Genomic DNA, 11,528 nt, shown 5'->3' on the forward strand with positions numbered 1-11,528 from the left:
TGGATCAGTGAAAGGAGAGGAGAGCCAAAGGTGGTGGTGAACATTGAAATCTCCTAAAATGGAGATTTCAGAGAAAGGAGAAATGGATAGAATGTGTTCCATTGTAGAAGTAAGATAGTCGAAGAATTTTTGATAGTCAGTAGAATTAGGGGATAAGTAAACAGCACAGATATATTTAGTCAGAGAATGACAGGAAAGCCGAAGCCAGAGAGCAGAGAATTCAGATGAATCGAGTTCAGGAACACAAGAGCAAGATAAGTCGTTGCGTATATATACACAACATCCACCTTTGGCTTTGAAATGAGTATAGAGAAAGTAGGAGGATACAGAAAAGGGCTTGCTGTCAGTTGCCTCAGACAGCTGAGTCTCAGTTAGAAAGAGAAGGTGAGGTTTAGAGGAGGAGAGGTGGTGCTCAACAGAGCGAAAGTTAGAGAAAAAGCCGCGAATGTTGCAGAAATGAAGAAGAAGTGAGTCAGACAGAGGTTCCAGACAGCTCAAGTTGTCACCGGGAGAGAGGCGGAAGGTGGGGGCATTTATGGTCCCCCCCCCCTGGGGACTCCGAGGCTGAGTGTTGAGAAGCCATGATTTTTTTGACTTTTGGAAAAGGAAGTGTAGTGTGTACTGTGCATGTAGTTTGGTGTAGATAGTTAGAGAAATTTGTATTGGAGAGCATGCTGGCCTACTCTCTGTGCAACTGAGACACTGAAAAAGTTCAGCAAAGGGGGATGGTCAGGAACTAGTCCTGAGGGCTGATGAAATGGAAGCTCCTGCTCTCCCTGTCATCAGCTTTCCATCAACCTCGGGAGTACTGCCCTGCTCGATTGGTGCTACAGTCTACTGCATTGTACTCCGCTGCAGTCACTCTAGCACTGGTTGTAAAGCTGCATTCTCTTCAGGTCTTTTTCATCTGGCTCTGGCCCTGTCACTGCAGTACAGCTGCATTTCTTGCTATGATCTTCTTTCGTACTACACTGCTTGCAATCTGGGTCACGTGGCTGACAACTTAGGCTGTCAGTGTAGTGCCACAAAATTAGTATTCATGTATGTGTTTAGAGGTACTGTAATTTCTAAGTTAGATAGGGTGTAATCTGAATACTAGTCTATAAATTCCTGTCCTAAGTAGTAGTTCATATGTTAATGATCGATGTAGGGTTAACTTTATTTTTATATGTATACACCTCTGTATCTATGCATGGGTGATGTAATTGTGAGTGTTGGGATATGGGAATTCCTCCATCTGGTAGAGTGATGAATAACAGATGCGTGCAGCCTTTCCCCTTGTTTATGCTTCGTTGTTGGGCGCCAAGTTTAAACCTTAAACAGAATAATAATGGGTATGCAATTCTTTCCGTATCATTGTTGTGAAATGCTTACTAATGAAGCTGCTAGAACCCAAATATGTAAGATTAATAGTCAAAAAAGGCCAAAATAATGTCATTTGTGAGGATCAAATAGTCCCGCTTGCCTTAGCCGTCACTAGATGGCATAAGCTACCCCAAACTCAAGGCGGGATGGTGGTAAATTCAGTATTTAAATTAAGTAAGAATTGAATCCCAAATTTCCCCCAATTCAGTCAAAAGTCCTAACGTCATGTGTACACTACTATATAAATAGTGAAGCGAATTAAAACCCATCATATCGCAAAAACACAATCTCATTTGATCTAGCAGTGGCATCGCTTGTTGCCCGAGAGGCCCCATTCGCTGCTCAGACATCGTGTATAACAGACGTTGGTTCAGGTGAGCTGTACACATTCCTCCTTTCCCCTCCCTTTTTCTTGCTTTAATCCTTACTTGTCGTGAACCATATGAAGTAATGTTGTTAAAAGCTTAACATAGACTTGCTGCTCACACATCGTGTATAATGGACGTTGGTTCAGTCCCCAGACACCGGCGACATCAGAGTGTGCACTTGGCCTTCTCGTGGTATTGCCCATAGACTCTAACATACACATGTACACTACCCCTGAATTGTTTTATAAACCGATTGTAGTTGAAATGGTATTATTGATCTATCAAGTGAACTTCTTTTTTTGTAGATAAGGAATAGAAATTTAAAAGTGATGTGATCTTGTAACGGAAAGGCGAAATTCAAATTCATTAACCGAAATCTTTCTCTTATATTACTATGTTAGAAAATTAGGAGCGTGGAAGGGAACTTAGTGGTTGTGAGCAATAATGTGATTTTTGAGTTGTTCCTCGAGGCTAAACAAGCCCGAGTGATTATGTATTCTTGGTGATTATGCGATTTTGAGTTGTTCCTCAAGGCTAAACAAGCCTGAGTGATTATGTATTTTTGGTGATTATGCATTAATGATGATTATCTATCTATCTATCTATCTATAGCCCGACGCCCTAATCCCGCAAAGGGTGGCCGCAGACAAAACGCCTCCAAGTCACTCTGTCACCCACCATTTGACTACCCTCCCCCCAACTCACCCCCCCCCTCCCTCATATACCTCTCAACTCCATCCCTCCACCTCATCCTCGGTCTACCCCTCCCTCTCCCTCCCTCCACCTCACCTACATACACCCTCTTAGTCAGTCTTTCATTCTCCATTCTCTCCACATGTCCAAACCACCTCAGTGTATTTCTCCTAATCTTCTCAGCCACATCCATATCTACCCCACAACGTTCCTTCACTTCTTCATTCGTCAACCTGTCCCTCCACGTCACTCCACATGCTCCTCTCAAGTAACTCATTTCCACTGCTCTCACTCTTGACTTGTTCCCCTCTTGCAAGGTCCACGCCTCGCTTCCATACGTCAGGGTAGGGATCACAATACCATCATGCAGTGACTTCTTAACTTCCATACTCACCTCCCTATTTCTCATCTCTGCTTTCAGTGTACCAACAACCTTCCTTCCCTGCTGTACCCTTTCACGCACTTCATCCCCCAAAGTTCCATCCTTACTCATCATACTACCCAAGTACTTGAATGCACTCACATTCTCCATATCCTGACCATCGAACCTCACTGCACACTCTGTGACTTCATTCCTCTCAAACACCATAACTTTACTTTTGTTTACATTAACTTTCAGCTTCCTCCTCCTATACACTGTCCCAAATTCATTCACCAAACCTTGCAACTCCCATTCATCTTCACTCAACAATACTGTATCATCAGCAAACAGCAACACAGGAAGCTTCCAAATCTCATCCTCATTCATTAGGGCCAGCCCCACATCCACTGCCCTACCTTGCACCTCCTTTACAACCCCATCCATATATATATTAAACAGCCATGGAGACATCACACACCCCTGTTTCAGTCCCACATTGAGATCAAAGAACTCACTCAGCTCACCATCCACTTGCACCGTAGCCCTAGCTCCCTCGTACATACTCTTCACAGCACTCAACAATTTCCCCTCCACTCCATATATTCTTAATACCTTCCACATACCTTGCCTATCTATTCTGTCATAAGCTTTCTCCAAGTCCATGAAGGCAGCATACACTTTCCTTCCCTTCTCTAGATACTTCTCCACTAAACATCTTAGAACAAATATCTGATCTACACACCCTTTTCCCTTCCTAAATCCCCCTTGTTCTTCTCCAACTAGCTCCTCTGTCATATGCCTAACCCTATCAATGAGTATTCTACCATATATTTTACCATATATTTTAATAATTATGAATTGATAGTGATTGGGAAATATAGTGAATTGCATTATGAGAGAATACTATACGGACGAAATAGAGCACGAGTAATTATTTTTATTGGTTTGAGGCTATGCCAGCCCGAAAAGACAACCCAAGCTTGTAAAAAATGTACCTGTCTTGAGGCTGTTGTCAAGCCCAAGAATAACTGACAAAAAAAGCAAGGTACGATGACCTCAGAAATCGCTTGTATGTACCAAATTGTTTCACCTGGTGACAATGTTGTAGGAATGATCACCCAGACCATGGTTTTAATGTACAACCCTTCTCATATGACTAAAGGTCATGTAATTAAAAATGTCTTTTGAAAACCAGTATAGAATTATTAGAGTAAAGTATATGTCATTTTTATTTTTTGTATTATACCCAATCAAGGGAATTATGTCCTCTCATGCCTAACTCACTCCCTTTCCAATTCAAGATTCCTTCGCTTAGGGAACGACGACCACATGTGGTACTGACTTAATCTCGACTCGGCCAAAAACTACAAACGCTACCAAAACTATCTTAAACAATTATCCTTTACCATACCAAGACAAAACACCACCCCCTCCCCCTTTTGTTTTACTGAAGTGAAATTTCTATCAACCAAGGAGGGGAGACTAAGCCGAGTACCATCTGGATTATCAAAGGGTAAGTTGACCAAGTACCAAATACCGGTAAGATTGAACAATAACGGTGGAAGTAAATTCTTACCGTTACATCAGCATTACCATGTACCTGCTCAGGATGGTGCTGCAGTTCATAATAGTGCTGGTCCAGCTTCCTGAGCCAGCAGTCTAATTGTCCTTCCGGATTCGTTAATGTCTTCAGCCACTTCAGTGCTGCATGGTCCTTCCTGATGATGAAGTAAGACTCATACAAATAGGGATGGAGGAAATCAGTGCTCTTCATCACTATCAAAAGCTCCTTGCGGGTCACACTTTAGTTCCTCTCCAGTGGGCTAAGCTTCTTGCTGTAATACACCACCACATACTCTGCCATCCTTCTTCTGCAACTGGACTCCACTAATACCAAGGTCACTAGTGTCACATTCCAGGATGAATGGCTGACTCTGAGCTGGGTACGGCAGCACTGGAGAGCTTGTCAACACATGATAGAGTTCATAGAAGTCCTTGTGAGTCACAGCAGTCCACATAAACTTCTGCCTCTTCCCCAACAACTTGTGCAGGGGTGCAGTTATCGTTGCAAAATTCTTGTCAAAATGCCGATACTAGGTACACAAGCCCAGGAAACTCCGCAGTTCCTTCGCACAAATTGGAACCAGCCACTTTTTCACAGCTACCACCTTCTCTGGATCAGTACGGACACCACCCTCGCCTTCAGTTTGGCCCAGGTACTTCAATTCCATCTGGAACAAGCAGCACTTCTTGAGGTTCAGCTTGAGGTGTGGTGCTCAGATCCTGTTGAACACCTCTGACAGCTTCTCCAATTCCTGGTCGAAAGTCCGTCCAAACACATTAACGTCATTACGGCAAATGAGAGCTGTCTGCCAGTACAGGCCTTCCAGTACATTATCCGTGAGGCACTCAAAAGTAGCTGGGGTGTTACATAGGCCAAATGGCATCATTTTGATCTGCCATAAACCCCATTCATACGAAAAAGCTGTTTTCTCCTTGTCCTTTTCTGCAGTCTTGACCTGGTGGTATCCTGCTTTCATGTCTAGGGTGGAGAACCACTTGGCATCTGACATAGCATCCAGCATGACATCAATTTTTTTCAAAGGGTATGCGTCATTCACTGTCACTTCATTCATTGCTTAATAATCCACACAGCACCTTACGGAGCCATCCTTACTTACCAGTACTACTGCTGTTGCCCATGGACTGATGGACTTTTCTATCACTCCCTGACTCTGACCATCCTCCAAGCAGGCTGTTTAACCGGGTGGTGATCCCTGGTGCCAACACAATGCTCTACCAGTTCTGTGCATCCCAGGTTTAGGTCTCTGGTGGAAAAGACAGCAGCAAACTTCACTAGCAGATGCCATAACTGCAGCATTTGTGAATCCAATCACTGGCAGTTACTTGAAAACAGGTCTTGTACGTGGTCTGGCAGATTCCCATATTCTTTGGCTACACTCCTTTTACAGGCCTTCCACTGATGCCACTCAGGGTCCACTGTCTGGCATAATTCCACAATTTCTCCCTTGGTCATCTACTGTGTCTCATGGGAGAAATTGGCCACCACAACCGGCACGTCACCTGCACCTGTTTCCACCAAAGTTGTCCCCACCATCACTCCGGCCTCTGTCTTGCACCTTACAACAAGCTCCACTACCCCTAGACAGCTGTCAAAAGAGCCACTCACCTTGCAGTAGAGCAAATAGTTCTGATCTTGAGGGTATCATTGTAGTGTGGAGCACCCTCACCTCGCCACCGGAACTGGTACATGTCACTGCCATGATGGGAACCGAATTTCCGTGAACCTTCAGCTTTATGGAGCAGAAGTCCAGCTCACATCCTATATACATTAGGTAGTCCAGACCAAGAAGGCAAGGATCTTCCATCTCAACTTCATAGACAGGAAGTGTGGCCTCTTGGCCTGGCACTTCGATCCAGACATCCAAGGGTCCCCTCAGTTCTGCACGGTGCCCAGTTATGCTACACAATTGTTCTGGGAAAACCCAGCTGGTGGTTGCCCCTCAGCACAAGCCTTCACTAGTTTTCCGCTTCTTTCTTGTCTTCTGCAGCCTTCATGTTATCTTCCTTTCTCTTCTTCAGACAGTCAGAACTGAAATGTCCCACCTCACGACAGGTCCAACACCTTTTCTTGCATTTGTAGACTTCCTTGCACAGTTCTGTTCTTGCTCTTTCTTCCATTGGTAACAACCCTCCTTCTTGTGTCTTGGCTTCCCACAGAACCAGCAACCTCCTCCAGTCTTCTTCTATTCCCTCTTCCACTTGTAGCAATCCTCTTTCCAATGTCCTGGCATTTTGCCATACCAGCAACATCCTTGAAATTTTTCCACTTCATGTACCTGCCCCTTTCTTGCCTTGAATCCTACACTACGTCCTGCCTGAAAAGTGTACATACTGGACCTGACATAGGACTCAAATTCCAGAGCCCTGGGTAGTGCTTCTTGCATGCTTCTTGGCTGTGTCTGGTTCACTTGCACTTTTAGCTCTGAACTGTCAAAGCATCAGTGAACTGGTCCCTCAGAAGAATAGCCAACAGATTAGGTACGCTTTGTGTGCCATGCTCTCCAGGTCATGAGCAAGTTGCTGGAGGGATTCACCTCGAGCCGGCACATGGGTCTGGGAGGCACTCAAAGTAAGTAAGTCTCAGTCTGGTACATGGTCCCATGTCTATGCATCAGCACTTCTACTAGGGACTGATAACTGTGCCTTTCCTCCACTGGCATCTGCGCAAGAATCTCCATTGCGGCACCCTTACTACTAGTAGCAAGCTGTTCTGTCCCCTGCCTATCATACCACCCATTCTGATCTGGAAGCAACTCAACCAGTACATGATAAGCTTCCCAAGATAATTTGCCATCAAATTCTTGGAGTTACTTGAGAGGAGCATGTGGAGTGACGTGGAGGGACAGGTTGACAAATGAAGAAGTGAAGGAACGTTGTGGGGTAGATGTGGATGTGGTTGAAAAGATTAGGAGAAATACACTGAGGTGGTTTGGACATGTGGAGAGAATGGAAAATGAAAGACTGACTAAGAGGGTGTATGTAGGTGAGGTGGAGGGAGGGAGAGGGAGAGGTAGACCGAGGATGAGGTGGAGGGATGGAGTTGAGAGGTATATGAGGGGGGGGGTGAGTTGGGGGGAGGGTAGTCAAATGGTGGGTGACAGAGTGACTTGGAGGCGTTTTGTCTGCGGCCACCCTATGCGGGATTAGGGCGTCGGGCTATAGATATATAGATAGATGGATCTTTTTAATTGGTCCCCCATTATAGCCATGCACTTGGCTGGTTTGGGGCCTAAAAACCAGAGCATCAAAATTAAGTCCAGGATTCAAAACTCCAACATTCTGATTATTCAACCCTGTAATGCTACCTTTAGTTACATGGGATTCATCAAGATTCACTATACACTGTCCATTTTTTTTTTCAAATGCTCCTGTACACTAACCTCGGGCTCAGCAGTGCAAGACTTCTCAACAGCCTCAATTCTCTTGCTAATTATCTTTAACTGGTTGTCTACATGTTTTAACTGGTTGTTTAGATGCTGTCTGCACTCCATCACATCATTACTTACCTCATACTTCTGCTGCTGTAGCTCAGCATATACTAATTTCCTCAGCCATTGTTGTTCTTCCTTCATTTCTCCCATGACATTGTCTTGCTGCTCCTGCACCCTCAGTTGTAACTCCTTCTGTTGCTTGAGCAAGGCCTCTTGAAGCCGTTCATACCACTCCCTCTGTTCTTCAGTTTCTGCTTCTTGTTCACTTTGTGCTTGAAGTTGTTCTCTGAGTTCTTCCTTGAAAGCTTTCTGTCCTTGACTCTGTTCTTGGAGTTGTTCACTCTAGTTGTTCACTATGTGCTTGTGGTTGTTCACTGATTTCTTTCTGCTCTTCAATTTGTGCTCGTAGTTGTTCACTGTGTGCTTGCAGAAACTGGGGTTGCCATATCTGATCAGTCAAAATACTGGATGCCCCTACTGAAAGCTATGCTTCCCTCCTCCCCAACACAAACTTTGGGCTTTTGGCATTATGAAACCCTTTTATATATATATATATTTATATATATGTATGTATATATATACATATGTACAGTATATGTATACAGTAATACTTCAATATACGATACTCCTAGATGCGATACCCCGGCTTAACGATGGGGGTAGAATTTGCACCATACCCCTCCTAACGATGGCCAAACCCCGATTTAACCCACCGCTTGCCAGTGCCATTTTAAAACGAACTGACATAATTCCGTGGCCAGTGCCAGTGCTGTTTTAAAATGATTTAAAATAAAAAAATTCACTGTGACCGCAGTTTTCAAGATTTGCGGGTAAAAATTGGCAGGCATGTATGGTAACTGTTCCTCTACCATCCTCCAGGCTGTCAAGACCATACACTCACTCGCTTCCCCCCTCACGCTCGCTCTGCCTCACTCTGCCTGTGTGCCTCACCCAGTGCTGTAGATAGTGAAGGCATTTTGTAAATATTTTCTCTTTGAGAGAGGTGAAGTCCGTGAATGTACAGTGAGGTTGGATGGTGAGGAATTGGAAAATGTGACTACATTTAAGTACTTGGGTAGTGTGATGAGTAAAGATGGAGGTTTCGAGGGTGAAGTGCATGAAAGGGTACAGCAGGGAAGAAAGGTTGCTGGTTCTTTGAAAGCAGTGATAAGAAACAGGGAAGTGAGCATGGAAGTGAAAAAGTTACTACATGACAGTATTGTGATACCAACTCTAATGTACGGAAGTGAAGCTTGGATGTTGTTGGAAGGACACAAGTCAAGAGTGAGAGCAGTGGAAATGAGTTATTTAAGAGGAACCTGTGGAGTCACATGAAGAGACAGGCTGACGAATGAGGTTATAAAGGAGCGTTGTGGTGTGGATGTGATAGGAAGCGTTGTGAGGAACACACTGAGGTGGTTTGGCCATGTGGAGAGGATGGAGGGTGAAAGACTTACGAAGAGAGTGTTTGTGAGTGAGGTGGAGGGGAGAAGAGGGAGGGGGAGGCCGAGGATGAGATGAAGGGATGGGGTGGAGAGGTATATGAAAGAGGGGGGTGTGAGTTGGGAGCAGGGCAGTGAAATGGCGGGGGACAGGGCGACTTGGAGGTGATTTGTTTGTGGCCACCCCAAACGGGATTGAGGCGTCTGGCAATAGATAGATAGATAGTAAGTTTAATTATATTCTTGTAAGTGTAAGGACTATATAGTGAAGTCAAGTTGTAAATATCTTCTTGCAAGTGCCAGGACTGTACATAATGAAGTCAGGTTGTACCTATCTTCAAGTAAGTGTAAGATAATGCATTCACAGTGAGAAAGCCTCACAAATTTTGATAGATGCTGAAGCAATAAGTAATCAGAAAAGTGTACTGAACATTGCTATACTTTCCCAGCATAAATACCTGAGTATACCTTACATAGAAAACAGCTCCCTCTTACCTATGTGGTGAGCGTGAGAGAGCGAGTATACCTGTATACGAGTATGTAGGACTCAATAAAACCCATTTCCGAGCTTCGGTGAGCATTTTAATGGTGAAATTTGTTGTTTTCACATCAAAATCTATCATTTTAGTCAATAAAAAAAAGGTCGAAAAATGGCCGGCACTGAGGCGACCCATTGGGCTAAAAATAGCTGGCACGTGGCGAGTTAATGATAGGTTTTGATTTTTCTTACCGATTTTGATGATATTTTAGACTAAAATTGTGTTTAGGTTGATTTATAAACTGCTTTTAGACTTCAGTGAATGTGTTTTAGCCACAGGTGGGGTGAACATAGTCATTTTGGGGTACAGTTTACTAAGCCTGATTTTTTTTCCAGACTTATATTTGACAATATTCAGATTATATTTTTTGGTCTAGGTGAGTTATTTACAGGTGTTAGGATTCGGTTAGCGTCCTTGACAGCTGTGATGCCATTTTGATTACCTTTAAACCTGTTTTGGGTCTTATCTGGGTGGGTTTTGGACTTGGTTAGGGGAAACCCAAGGCTAGTAAACAATCCATATTGAAATATATGTTAAAAGTACCCTGATATACGATACCCCGCCTAATGATGGAGTTTTACCTAACCAATTAGATCGTTAAACTGGGGTATGCCTGTATATATATATATATATATATATATAAATATATATATATATATATATATACACATGTATATATATATATATATATATATATATATATATATATATATATATATATATATATATATATATATATATATATATATATATATATATATATATATATATATATATATATATATTGTATATATATATATCCATCCATCCATCCATCATCCAATCCTGCATTGCCCCAAGAGGAGCGTAGAAGCCCGGGGCTAGGCAGTTGGTCCCGACATTTAAGATGAAAGTGACCAGCCTCACTCATCCCTGAGTGGCATTACATTAGCAATCAACCCCAACCACCTCTTGGATATAAACCTTCACCGGCTCAATCTGATTGGAGCGCAATAATTACCCACTAAACCACCAGGCGCCTAAATTTGGTTATATGGTTACCACCCAGCGTAGTAAATGGTTTCCTGGTGCACAGGAAACCATTTGGCTTGTCACTCAGTGTAGAGTCACCCACAGACTGAAGGAAGTGGGAAGAATGAAGGAAGGAAGGACAGAAGAGAATGGAAGGAAAGAAGCATGGAGAGGAAAGGGCCGACAAGCGAGAGCAGCACTACGTAGAGTGAGTGGATGGTGAGCACCCCCACCTACCACATATATATATATATATATAGGCTATTTATATATATATATATGGCCAACGGCCATACCACGTTGAGTACACCACTTCCCGTCCGATCAGCGAAGTTAAGCAACGTTGGGTCTGGTTAGTACTTGGATGGGTGACCGCCTGGGAACACCAGATGCTGTTGGCATAACGTTCTCCCTACGTGTCAGGTGGGGTTGGTGGAGGATTAGTGCCCCTCCCTGTAAAACAGTTAACTCTAAGCCCTTGGCCACCCTGTTTGGGATACATGGCATCTGGCAATGAATGAAAAAAATATATATATATATATGATGACTAAGGACCATACAAAGGACATGATCGGAATGGTGACGTGGAATGTACAGGGTATGAATGATGAGGTGAAAGAGAGAGATTGTCAAGGTGCTTGAGGGTGTGAAAATGGATGTATGTGGATTAACTGAAAATAAATGGGGAGGTGAGAGTGTCAGAGAATGGAAGTATGGATGGGGTATATGTACAG

At 43.5% G+C, this 11,528-nt stretch overlaps 1 non-coding gene across 1 annotated transcript; it reads left to right on the forward strand.

The window, feature by feature from the left end:
* Positions 1–11,076: 11,076 nt before the first annotated feature.
* LOC145410490 (5S ribosomal RNA) lies at positions 11,077–11,195 on the forward strand. The gene has a single exon (XR_013899280.1). It is a non-coding gene; the product is annotated as a 5S ribosomal RNA (ribosomal RNA).
* Positions 11,196–11,528: the final 333 nt, after the last annotated feature.

Source organism: Coenobita brevimanus, chromosome 85 (genome assembly GCF_032717465.1).
Source record: "Coenobita brevimanus isolate Jiangsu-jjx chromosome 85, ASM3271746v2, whole genome shotgun sequence".
NCBI lineage: Eukaryota > Metazoa > Arthropoda > Malacostraca > Decapoda > Coenobitidae > Coenobita > Coenobita brevimanus.